At 32.4% G+C, this 14,021-nt stretch overlaps 1 protein-coding gene across 1 annotated transcript in view; it reads right to left on the minus strand.

Moving 5' to 3' along the window:
- LOC124635557 (transcription factor Sox-5) overlaps positions 1–13,752 on the minus strand; it is a 282,618-nt gene extending 268,866 nt beyond the window's left edge. Inside the window, exon 1 of the mRNA XM_047171473.1 lies at positions 13,394–13,752. The gene's annotated coding sequence lies outside the window, so the exon portion shown is untranslated. The remainder of the gene's footprint in view (positions 1–13,393) is intronic.
- Positions 13,753–14,021: the final 269 nt, after the last annotated feature.

Raw genomic sequence — 14,021 nt, forward strand, 5'->3', positions numbered from 1 at the left:
GACCTCAGATTTTTTGCCAACATCAAAAATAAGAATTAGATGTAGGTACCAGTTGAAGTAATAAAGTGAAGAAAAAACAAAAGATTAAACCCAACACAATTCTATGGTAAACAATATGGTACTGCGCAGTACAATATCAGTCACACTCGATTCAACAAAACACAACCTTTTACGTAATAAACACTAAGATATTGATACGCCATAGATAATCACAATGTTTCTTCATACAAACAATGGACCATTATGAGAGATCGCAAATGTAATACTTAGAATGCCTGCACACTGCAAACTTTTAGTCGGCCGATAGTTGACATCGTCATCTTCAAAGCCTTTTCCGAACTATGTTGGGGTCGGCTTCCAGTCTAACCGGATTCAGCTGAGTACCAGTGCTTTACAAGGAGCGACTGCCCTATTTGACCTCCTCAACCCAGTTATCCGGGCAACCCAATACCCCTTGGTTAGACTGGTGTAGGACTAACTGCGTCTTCTGACTACCCGTAACGAATGTCAAAGATGTTCAATGTCAGCCGGGATCTACAGTTTCCCCGACAGTTGACAAGTTGATAGGAAAAATATTTTAAAATGAAAATTGTGAATACAATCTAAGTTTTCAGTCAGTCTGTTTCAGGCTAAATACCTGATCTTTGTAATGTGCGTACTACCATTCATCTTCATACTAATTTGTGAGCCCAAAGAAACTATCGGCGGACTAAAAGTTTGCAGTGTGCGGTTATTTTATACCAATAGGTATGCGGTAAATAAATACACATTTACAATAGATTTAGTCACGAGTTACAATATTATTTCTAATAAATTTTACTTGCGTTGTTGTTGATAGAAATTATTATGAAACTACTTGAACTGATATGACACTGAAGGCAACTATTCTGCAGTTTTCTTATTAATATCGTTTTCCATTGTAAATATTGATTGTCACTTGCCACATTTTGCATTCAAAAACTCATCTATAGACTATTTTGATAGATATTATTTTTGACAGAGTGACTATAAAATAAATAAATCACTACCTACATAAAAATTATATCTTTTATTTTTCTATGCTATTCTTATTTTTTATTCATTCGCCTACTCAAAAATTTGAGTAAAAAGCTACTTAAATTTACGACTGTTTAATACAACAATTCAAACTAGCAAAATCTGTTTACTTCTTCTTATGTTTTTATAGGTATATTTTTTCTTTCATTTTAATTCTTTAAAAAAATCTTCACTTCCTATTCACTTCTTCAAATCCCCAGTAGGTACTTTATATCGGGTATGTCGTGCCTAATGACATTAAATCCTATCACATACCTATACTTTATGGTATTCTAAGGCAAATTGTGGTATCTAATGTTTTCACCAGTTGACAGCTGTTAGTTTTCAAGAGAGAATTTCCGTTGTTGTAATGACGGACTCTTATTTAGTATTCCAATTCTCGCACATTTTTATTATATTTACTTTGTTTGAAAAAAAAAACATTTATTTTTTATTTTTACTTATTTTTTTTTCTTTGTGCTAATCGACATATATTAACCAGTATATGAACGTATTTAATTTAATGTGATTAGGTACAACACACTCTGTATAAAACCATAAACAAAACGCTCTTACTTTTAACATGTTGCGTTCCGTCGTACGCAGTAACATTGTCGCAGTAGAAACTTTATGTTTGCCGCTGACCTAACCTTTGAGTAACAAGTCTTTTGTCGTATCTTAACTGTTACGTACCTTACTTTATGATTTTTCTATGCTAATCGTAAAAGGTATTGTTAGTAGGGGTTTTTTTGAAATGCCGACAAAGTTTATAAGTATCTTATCTAAGTGATATCTATCTACACTCTACAGTCTTAAATGTAATTCGTATCCCTACTTGTACGTACGTACTATCTATTTACAATTGCTGGTTGCACTCTGACACCGCAAGAGTAAAACGATACTTATGCTCTGATCATAAATTCGGAGCAATTAGATAAGAATATAATTTTAGCTGATTATGTCCAGGTTTTTTCTTACTTTTCCCTATTGCTTCTTAAATTATAATAATTTGTAAAGATAATTTTAATGTAAAAAAATCAATACAGGAATCCGTATTTCACTATATTATCTATAAACCATAAATATGTCTACAAAAAATAAAATCTATTAATGTTAATAATATTCTAGAATCGTCTTTCAAGACGCCAATTAAAATACATAAGTAGTAAAAAAACAATAAGTTTTACTGTAAAATTATAGGCAATAAAATACTAAAACACGCATGTAAAAGATCTAGTACTAATTAATGCTTTATTTCAACAAATTTCTATGAATCACGGCTATTAACTAGTGGTATATTTTTCAGTCAGGACATTGACCTGCACACACACAAGCAAAGATCATACAGCTCCATATAATTTGAATTCTGTAAACTGCTTTGCGTCATATATTTCCAGACATAATTTATTATAATTGAAAAGTAAAAAAAACTTAATTTAGAAATGTTCAAAACATGCGTTTTTTATTTGCATAAATTGGGTGATAAAATAAATAATATAAACTAAAATAGATCGTGGCTCGTGCCGTTTTTTAGCTTCTACAGAAAATGGTGGACTTTTTTGTCTGAATTTGAAAATTTAAATTCTTATTTATTTCCAAGTGGATTAGAAGTTAAACATAAATTCTTTAATAAAATGTTTTAGTGCCTCATTTGTTAAGTGGGCGCAAAAACGAATACTGAAGTTCCGGGTTCAAACCCGTCTTAGTCAGACTTTTATTGGAATTTTGGAGACTTTGACTTAATGGTAAACATTATTGAGTTATGATTAGGATATTATATTGTTTAAATGCAAAAGTGGCTATTTTATATAAATAATACACCTTTCCAAATTTTTTACAAATAAAACCGTGAAGTCATTTAATTAAATAGTTTTAGAATTATATACCTACGTATTCAATAGTGTGATGAATTTTTATACGTGACATTCGCACACCAACTAGAAAACTAAACTAACTAAAATTACCAAAAATATACCTCAAAAAACACACAAATAAGTCATACAAATTCAATAAGCGTACTATCCATCCATATCGTAAGTTACTTACAGCCTCGTCACCCGACAATCAGGTAGGTTTAGCAAGAAACGCTCAAGTGGACTCGCTGCCTTATACGGGCACATAGGCGATCTAAAAAGTGGAACGCAGCCTGTCTTAGAACGGACTATTGTGCGAATATTTATTGTCAAGATGATAATTGTTTTTAGCTTCGAAAGTTGAGGTAACTGGATAAATGTGAGCTTCGGTTCTTGGTCGATGTAATGTTTTTTCTAATAATGGTTTTTTCTTTGAAGCGTGTACCGTTTTTTTTAGGACCTACGTCATTTTAGAGTAAAATCTTTACTTCAATTATAAGACTGAAGAGTTGCAGTCGCTAATCGCAAGAGTAGTTCCTGGAGTGTTTCGAGTCGGAAAAATCTTGCACTGTTGAATAGCCAATTTATCGAGGAAGACTATTTCGATTGCTTTGTATCCGGGTGCGTAAAATACTTCTTCAGGGACACGGGTCATATCATTAACAGAAGCTAGTAATACAATAAAATTAGGAGGCTCTCATTCACTGTAATGTATCAGTGTTAAATAGGCTTACCTGATGCTATTGAGATTTATGAATTCGTTAGCAGTTTAAAAAGAACGCAGTAGTACCATTTCTCTCCTCTTAGGCTATGATAAGCCTGGCATAATCTGTAGATTTCAAGGCTTATAAAAAATAAAGAGAAAATAATTTCTGCACGGATTTCATAGAAATTTTTAATTATAAAGTAGAAACACCTTTTTCAAACCTTATTGAACTATTTTGTAACAAGCACAAGTGCAGATGTATTATTTTGTCCTTTAAACTTTTTCCAACTTACTTTAGATAGTAATTTAAAATGAAAACGAAATGAAAGACACACAACAAATTACAACAATAATAATAGATTGGAAATACCAACATTAAAAGCTATTCCTACAAATGACTTCACGTCTTGAAATTCACATCTCGTTCATAATTCACAATAATACATTTGCTGTAGTTAAAAAACGTCATTATGAAGCATCAATGAGCCGAGTAAAACAGTAGAATAGACTTACATTGCAATAATAACTGACACAGTAATCCAGGACAAAAAGTTAATGAGTTGGGATCATCCATCACTATAAGCGAAGCTATAGCGAAGCGAAGATATCTTAGTCAAGTACCTCAGCTATTCATCGCGGTCAACTTTTCCGTTTCCGAAAAACATTTGTCTAAGTCATCTGTGGATAGTGTAGTTTCCCAACAGCGAAATAATTATTAAACTCGCTTCAGTAGTGAAAATATGATGATGATGTCCTCCTAGCCGATTATCGGCAACGGCGACTGTTCTCATGTAAGGAGATTAGCCAACTACGCAGGACATATTATAGTGCACGAGCATTTGCGCAGACACAGGTGCACTCACTATTCCTTAACTCTCATAGCCCGATGGGACGGTAATCCGACACGACCGGAGAGAGATCAGGCGCAGGACCGACATTTACGTGCTCTCCGATGCACGGGTGTATCAATCACCAGCTTCCAGGCTCCGGGCTGCTTTGTGAAAGTCTTCTAAAACCCACAAAGCGATTTCGGCCCGACTCGGGAATCGAACCCGAGACCTCGTGCTTAGCAGCCGCACTTGCGACAGCTAGACCAACGAGGCAGTTAGTGAAAATATAGTACGTACAGCAGATAGATAGTAATTACTAAAACCTAGGTACATAGACAAAAAGGGGGACACCAAACACACAATAGACTTAATGAATCCCAGCTTACATTCCTTGCTTCCATGACTCAAATACCGTCACAAATCAAACCTCTACACACAAACCAAATCTATACAAAATTACCGATTACAAAACAAAACGACTCCCAGCTATAAAATATAGCTTCTACAGTGTACACCATCCTTAGGTCGCAGATGACATACACATTAAAGACTTGATCGAGGAAAATGAGAAACAACGCGTTAGGTGAAAGGTCTGCCTAGGAAACAATATTGCGAATACAATTTATTGTAATAGGGTTTATAATATCGATTTGTGATTTTGTAAACTGGGTTTTAGTGTACGTGGGAATTTGGTTGTGAAAGGATGTGTGGTAGAAATAGGCCTCTCGTTTTCTGTAGTTTGTAACTTAGATTAGTTCTAAATTTATTTAAAATGATAAAGTAATGACATAGCCTCACACATTTAAACACCTTAATTTTTATTTTTAGCACTAATAATAAAAACGTTACAATTGTTAACCAAGAATCTTGATAATTCATTTGAAATTAACGAACATAATTCCACGCAAACAAAAGCCCAACATTACAAAAAAACAAAACAAAGTAAAAAAAAAACGAATAAACAAAAGAAAATAATAAAGTAAAAACAAAACAAAATAGAGTAAAAAAACAACTGCAACACAGGAGCGGTGTTGCGTGCGTGGCGCGTTCCGTTTCGCACGAGAAGCCCTCAACTTTTTGCACCATCCCATAATCGAACCCGTAAATTGAAACCTCCATTCGATAATACACAGATTACAGTGTATTATTTGTAATCTATATTTATACAACGTATAATTTTACAGTTTTATTTATGTGTACTTTTATTTTTGCCTCTGTTTTTGAGGTTAGTTTGGGTATAGGACTGTATTTTGGATTTTAGGCAATCGCATGAGTAATTTAAAGTATTTAATTGACTTAAAAATTGTGAAGTTGTCAATTGTAAAGTTCTCATCACTATGTAATGGGTATGTACATTTATATATGTATCAATGGACATTGGACCACAGCCTTGTACACTTCTGATTCTCAAATAATATCTAGGTATACATATAAAAATATATGTCCCTTTCTGTTGTAACTCTGTAATTCAAAAATGTTCAGTAGATGGTTTATGTGAAGTTTGCATAAAATCGGTCGAGCGGTTCTTCATTTATATGTTGCGAATCACGTTCCGCAGGCCACTAGTTTATTTTAAATAGAAGAAAAGAACATCCATTACCGCTACATTCGAAAGAAGATAATATACGCCTACGAGTTTTTACTTTATTTTTACAAAACAAACAAACAGGCTACCTACCTTCGCGCTAAGTATAAATTATTCACCTGTCAACCAAGCTGTGCAGTTAGCTTTCCCTATGGCGATGGGAATAAAAATATTCTTCGTTATAAATCTTGGTTGAGTAGTTAAATCCTACTATCTGCTAGAGTTAATTTCATTTTTAATCTTAACTTTCAATAAAACTAACAAGTGTGTAAAATTGTAACAATAACTTTTTTTGTTGATGGGAAGTCATCAAATGACCCCTCCCGCTGTGGGTGCAGCGTGAGGGAATGTCAGACTCTTACTGACTAAAACCCATCATGTTCCTTCTTGAACCCTTTAGGTACCGCGGCCGCGGTAACTCTTTCGAACAATCCAGCAGATTGAAATAATAAATTAAAAATATACTAGGAAGTAAGTAGTAAATAAGTAAATAAGTAGTAAGTAGATAGTAAGTAGGCCATTTCTGAAATTCTACTTTGAGTCTGTTTTGGTCTTACGGATGTATATGGAGGCCTAGAATTGAATGTTATATTCCATAAATAATATCGATGAAATGAACAAAATTTTACGACTGTCATTTAGTATGTTACACATTTAACTTTATGTATGTTTCATACCTATTAAGGCGTTCTTGTACAATAATTTAGTAATATTATTGTCTGTTTCACTATAAAAAGGAAGGGAAAACATTATAAACTAGTTGGTTGGTCAATATCCTGTGCATTTGTAGAACAACCGAAGAGATATTATGCATTATCTGAGACAAGTTAAAATGGCGTAAGATTGTTACATTTAGTATTAGCTATCCCCCGTGTATTGAAAGAACTACTTCTCGCAGCAATGGATCAAAAGTACCTTATGTCTGACTCTAGACTATCTATGTACCAGATATAATTTAAATCGGTTCAGCAGTTTCGGGCGTGAAAGCGCAACACACAGACAAAACGAACATACGTATGTTCGTTCAAGCAAGTTCAGTCAACTTTAGAACCGTAGTTAGTAAAAAAATATTCTACTTAATTGAAAAATAATAATCTTTTTCTTTCCACATTTGAATACTAAATTTAATCTATTGTTAAAAAAAAACAGGTGAATATTAAAAATAATAATGACGTGATCAGCACACGCTGGAATTTCTTTATGATCAAAATTAATAATCGGAATCAGTTCATTTTAGCATTAAATTAAAATTAAGAAGATACACAAAAATCTTCTTAATAATAGCCAAGGTTTGAGAAAAAAACTTTTATCTAAACAGCATCATAAATATAGCATTAAATTAGTCTAAACAGAATTAGCTGTTTCTAGGCATTTTTTTACTAATTCTGACGCAGGTGATATGCCTATTCAAATTTTATTAATAATTATTATTGTAAATATCTTAAAACATTTAAATTGATTTTTTTCCTATAGTGCTATAATTGTATTTGTAGTATGAACATAGGTATTTTACCTACCGTAGGTAGAACAAAAATTTAACAGACGTCCGTTACAGTTTTTACCTTATAGAATTATAACTTTTGTACCCATATAGAATTTTCGTTAAACACATGCCAACTTTTACATTCCCCATTCATACCTCTTCCAGAACTTCTCATTAAATAAATATTTCAAACCATTAAACACAAATAATGCTTTAAATAAAAACATAACAATTATTGACAATTGGAAATACATTTGCTGCGTGTGAAATTGGCATGCTGCGTCCATTACGGTACAGTTAAAATAAATAAACTGAAACATTAAGTTACACCTGTTCTTTGCGTTCCGAGCTACTAAACTGAGATCTGGAAATGCACGGCTACTTTACAGTTAAAGACATTATTTTAATATAATAAGTTGTTGATGCTTTTTAGTTTTAGGTTTGGGTCTTTACTAGGATAGTTTTAATTTTTATTGTAAACTAAGCTACCTCCTCTCTAATTTTCAGCTTAATCGGTCTTGCCGTTCACGCATCATGGCGTGACCAAGGGATACAAAGATTTGAGATTTTGTAGTTAGGTATGTAAATATCTTTGTAAATAATAATAAACAATTAAATAAAATATTGAATATAAGATAGTTAATTTTTATGCAGGAGTAGGCGTATACATTTTAATAAAATAATAATTTCTATTAATTAATAGTCCTGATATGAGATCAATGAACTCTATAAATGGTTTTTAGTTCTAATTTGTCACGTTTTAGGCCTAAGTTATAGAAATGATATTTTTTGCTGAAATAAAATTATTTTATACAAATGTTTATTTTTGAAATACAATAAAAAGTATAGAGTTACAATACCTAAGAGAGTAAAATTAATCGGTCATTTTATTTTATACTGTTTATTAATTTATGAATATGCATATTCATATTTTTATTTATCCGATTGTATTTTAATAATTTATACAGGAAAAATGCCTACAAATGTCTGTGATTTACACTTCTTATTAAATATGATTTATTTTCCATAATCCACAACCTGCTACCTACAACATTTTGTTTGTTTTTTTCTGGTCTTGTAGTCAATTAATTAAAATTCATTTCTCCGTAAATGTGCCTATTTATTTAAATATTTAATCCCAATGTTGAAAATATAAAGTCTGATTTTGTAATAAAAAAATATCTTTGTAACTTATGCGAACATTCCAGGTTTCATATCAATCGGTTTACACGTTTTTGCTAAAATATGAAAAACTAAACATAAAATGTATCGATTGAAATATAAAAATATAAGAAATGAGTCTATAAATCCATTTACTTCCATTTAAAAACCATATTTTGTGCGATTCAATAAAAACTAACTCGGAAAACTTTTATCGATCGTAATCGATACAGTGGAACAAATATATCGATTTGCATTATTTGCAGAAAGTAATAACGTTATCAATATTTACTGCTTATGTATTATGTATTGAACAAATACATGGTTTGTTGTATATAAATGTAGGGGGCACAAAAAATTGTAATTTTGTTGGTAGATTGAGTTACGCAAGAGTCGACGGACAGCTTAATCAGAGCTCTTAGGAAAGACTTCAACGAGATGCTACGTCCAATTTAATATATTTTTAATATTAGAAATATTTTAAGGATTTAAATCAATGTTTTTCTCATTTTAACTATAAGAAAAATTACGTAATAAACAAAAAGTTTTTTTTATTTGTTTGAATAAATAAAAAATATCTCCTTATGTGTCAAGATACAAAAACAAGTTTTTATTGGTTTCTTCGTGTCCTTTGTATTGTGAAACCTAAAAATATACCAAACGTAAAACCCAGTGACTCAAAATGTTCTTTTGTACATTTATTATTTTTAAAATAAACTATTGTCTTAAATTAATAAGTATACCTGTTTAACATATACAACATGTTTTTGAATCATAAATCGATATATTAATTTCATGTTTTGTTTTATTAATTGTATATAATTGAAATAAATCCTATCGTCTTATGCAAATAAATAATTAATTGAGTACCTGTTGTCGATATTATTATAAATTGGAAAATATGTACCGTTATTTGTGTCTAAATTTGTGGAATTGCTACGTGCATTTTTCGCATAGCGCTTGTAAATTGATTTTTATTTTACGGCATATTACAACAAATACACTACATTATTTTCTATTAGCTTTTACACTAGAATTAAGCGCATGTGACATCATGTGATTTCAATTTTATATTTAAATATTTCTCCATACCTACTTCATTTTATAAATAAGTTACACTCGTCCCTCTAAAGTAAGCTGTTTAATTTCTTGCCACAATGCTAAGTAATGTTTTTGACTATCGTGAACACATGTAACACAGTAGCTAATTTGAAGTGGCAAAATTATTTAACGAAAACTGTACAGCACACTCTTTTCTATTTTCTTTTTATTTGTAAGAATACAGCCTTTTTTTTTCTTGTCTAACTACACTGATTTTTCTTCAAATAAACACTAGCATTTCACAAGCTATATCCACAAGCATTTCATCAACAAAATCCCGTCAGGTTACCAGCTACCTGATGTTAGCTTTCATCTGACACCTTGTGTATCGGTTGCCATGGTTACGGAACAGTCTCGCTCGACTGCCATTCAACAGGTTGTAACAAAAGAACGGTTTATATCTGTTTGTCTGTACGTGTGTGAAGGAAAAGTGATATCGTTCCTTGTTCAGATTTGTGGGGATTTCTATGTCATAGAAGTCTATGGTGTTTTATATATAGCAATCGGTAAAATCCAGATGCTATATTGCGGTTCAAAAAACTAAACATAGTCTAAAAATATTTCAGACTAGCTTTTGCCCGCAACTTCGTTCGCGTGGAATAGTGACTACCAGCAGATTTTTGATTTGACCAATAGATGGCGCTATATGTCCGGAATATTTTTTTTTTTTTTTTTGTAATAAAAACTATCCTATGTCCTTTCTCAAGTTTCAAACTATGTCTGTACCAAATTTCACACAAATCGGTTCAGTAGTTTAGGCGTGAAGAAAAGACAGACAGACAGACAGACAGACAGACAGACAGACAGAGCTACTTTCGCATTTATAATATTAGTTTGGATTTTGGACCATATGACATGGAGTGTCCATGGACATTTTGCCGGCTTTTCTCCATGAGACCAACTTTTTGGAATATTCTGACGTTTGATAAGAGCCTAATATGAGTGACTATGACTTTAACATGTGAACATCTATGCCAATTTGTTACTGGCACTGTTTGCATAGCATATGCGATGAGTTGGACTTTTTAATAAATAAATTAAACTTCCTATTGAAGTTATTGTACTTGCAGAATTTTGAGTGGTATGAAACTCGTACTAGGACATAAATATATAGGAAGCTAAAAGTTAAAGGTATTGTGAAAAATGTAGATAATCATAAGAGAAAAAAATATATTATTTTGATGATCCCAAATAATTTAAAACACGACGATCAGAATATTAACAGTGAATAACGTTAAAGGTTATTTATTAGGCAGTTTTAATCACCTCTAATGGTTTCGCGGCAGACTTAGAAATTTTTAAATTAGTCTTCACCATCTGCCAATATTAACGATCAATAATCTTATCAAAAAACATGTCAGTGAAATACTAATAAAGCTATCTAATTTGACTTGGATGACCTTAGTTCAAGATTTGGTGATGAACTTGAAAGTCTTATAATAATCTACATCATACTGTACATATGAAGTATGCTAATAATTTAATAGAAATGCTGTATTATATATTATAGTTTACAACACTTTCAAATTAGTGTATTTTCCTCGCGGTTTTACCTACTTCACGCGGCAAGAAACAATTGACGACTACCGTTAAGGGTTACTGAGTTAAGGGAGGATGCCTGGGACCACGTCTTTTCCCCGCTCGAATTACATCGCGCGTAAAAAAGCCGCGCATACGTGCGACAAATTCCGCTAGTGTTAACGGTTTATTTCAGCTTGGACAAGCTATAACTGTATCTGTTTAGCACGTTTTCACGCCAATATGACTGAAACAATACGCAGATAGTCTAAAGCCTGAGAAAGAACACAAGCTATTTTGACCGGGTAAGTTTCGTCAAGTGGTTCTCATATGACAGGTGAACCCCGCGGAACAGTTAGTATTATAATAAAATACAAATTGAAAATAATTTCAAATTCTCAGTCACAATTTACTGCTATGTATTTAAAATAATGTACAGTTAATATTACCAGTTATCTATAGACGAGATTGAGCTACGGAAAATTTCAGGCTACATAGAAGAATTATTTCGCCATTTCAATGCGATCTAGCTTCAAGCGACAAAATAAACGTGTAAAAAAGCCATGAAGGGAGAATACATTAAGTGCGTAACATTGTAGTGCCGTCCTTTTTGTCACCGGGTCGTGAATCACTAAGATGATTTGTAATAGTTTCTACGGAGTGATATACACTTCCTAATTCCTAGAATTTTGAAGAATATAGGTATTGTGTGAATGTGTGTAACTCTAGCTATATGTATTAGTCCGTACGCGTATTGCCCAGAACACAGCCTGGACAGCGAAAGAAAATACCGTTACTACCTTGCTGATGGGTTAAAGTTTTTCACTGGTAAGTAAGTAATTATTTTGTTTTGAATGATAAACAAGATGAAACATAGGCTATAGGTGAAATAGGAGTTTATTTTCTTCATTATTTCAATAAGTTCATCCATTTAATGGAATTAGGCCTTTGTTTGCCTTATGATGTACAAAGTAAATCGTATATATGTAAATTGAAGATAAAAATATAGATATTAAGAATAATGTACCTGGGATCACCTTGATACAGGTGGTGCGCAATTTTGTGAATAGTCTCTTTCTTTAGCACTTTATTCACTATTCTACTTATTATTCTACTTAGAAGACAAATAAGACTATGTATATAACATTATGAGTTAAGGCTATAACGTTGTTATACAACTATTAAAACCTCTTTCATATAAAGAGTTCCCGTGACTCACCACGCAGGCTTCATGCGGGGTGGACATGTCAGTTCTTTGCTTTATCTTTTTTTTTTAATTCTAGGACTTAACGGCCTCCTCAAGACATTTTTGTTTTCTATTTTTGAAATAACAGTGACAAATTGAAGAATGTGTGAAACGGTGAAATTAAATGTCGGTGGAAATTAGCGGAACTTTTGTGAAGTTGCTAATTTGAAAATTATGCCTTGTTTATGTTACCTATATTAATCATTTTTTCGCAATATGGGTCTCATGCAGTATTTTTTGCATAGATTCGTATCAGTATTTACCCTACTTTTAATCTTACATCTATTTACATTATAGCCGTTTGTTGTCTCTACCTAATAAAATAAACAATAAATTATTTTCCAGTTATCCTACTAATATTATAAACGCGAAAGTTTGTATGTATGGATGTATGGATGTTTGTTACTCTTCCACGCAAAAACTACTGAATGGATTTTGATGAAACTTTACAATAATATAGCTTATACATCAGAATAACACATAGGCTACAATTTGTAAACATATTGTTCGAAATACTAAACCTGCGCAGACGAAGTCGCGGGCACCAGCTAGTATTGAATATTAGTTAAATTACTGTGAGTGCTTTTTTAACTAAATGGTTTATTAAAGAATTGAATGAATTTGCTTATCCATTCACACTGTAGAGCTAGCTAGGGTAATAGAGTTTATATTATCTTAAAGCTTAGTCGAGCGTTTTATATTGTTAACACAATAAACATACTTCTAATAAGAATTGCGACAACACCTTAACCAAAGAACACTACATAGAACTCAAATATTCCAATTATTTCAAATCCTTCAATAAATAAAGCCTCCGACTATTATCAAAGGAAACTAAAACTAGTGTTTATGTTACCGACAAAAGGTGCACATACCTTATAGTCCTCAGTTATTAAAAAGCTAATTGCACTTCACTTTAGAAGTTATTTCACAAGTCACATCAGGTTACATACACTCGGACACTCACACAGATCAATTACTTTATGTCAACAAAGTCCACTTTACCTAAACAATACAAAATCATGTCTTTCATGTTTATCAAAATTTTCTTCACAAGTCTGTATGCAAGTTAGAGGATGTAACGTAAACGCACGCGTTGCAGCCATACATTACCTAAGCATCCTAAAAAAATGTTTTTCGAAACGTAACATTCCGCGTTTCATTTTCCGATCGCGTCGCCGTATATGGGCGCGTCAAAACGCGGTTGTGTGCGTAACAACCTGACTATAAGCTTGCGTAGACGCAACTGAAATCACCTTGCAAGGCCCACTATACGGCTCTCGCTCTAAACATGTTGATGTCCCTCTCTAGCGGGCATTGTGCTTGGACTGGCGAGTGGTACGCAGCTTGACAATAAATTACCTATAGGAATCTAATCAGTTTAATAGATGTGTGATTTTTTTTTTATATTTTCTGAACGCTCCTAATGGTGCGACAGTGATGCTTGGAGAACGTTGGAAGCGGTGAAAACGTTGTATTTACTCATATCGTCCTCACACGAGG

This window comes from Helicoverpa zea, chromosome 13, assembly GCF_022581195.2.
Source record: "Helicoverpa zea isolate HzStark_Cry1AcR chromosome 13, ilHelZeax1.1, whole genome shotgun sequence".
NCBI classification, from domain to species: Eukaryota; Metazoa; Arthropoda; class Insecta; order Lepidoptera; family Noctuidae; genus Helicoverpa; species Helicoverpa zea.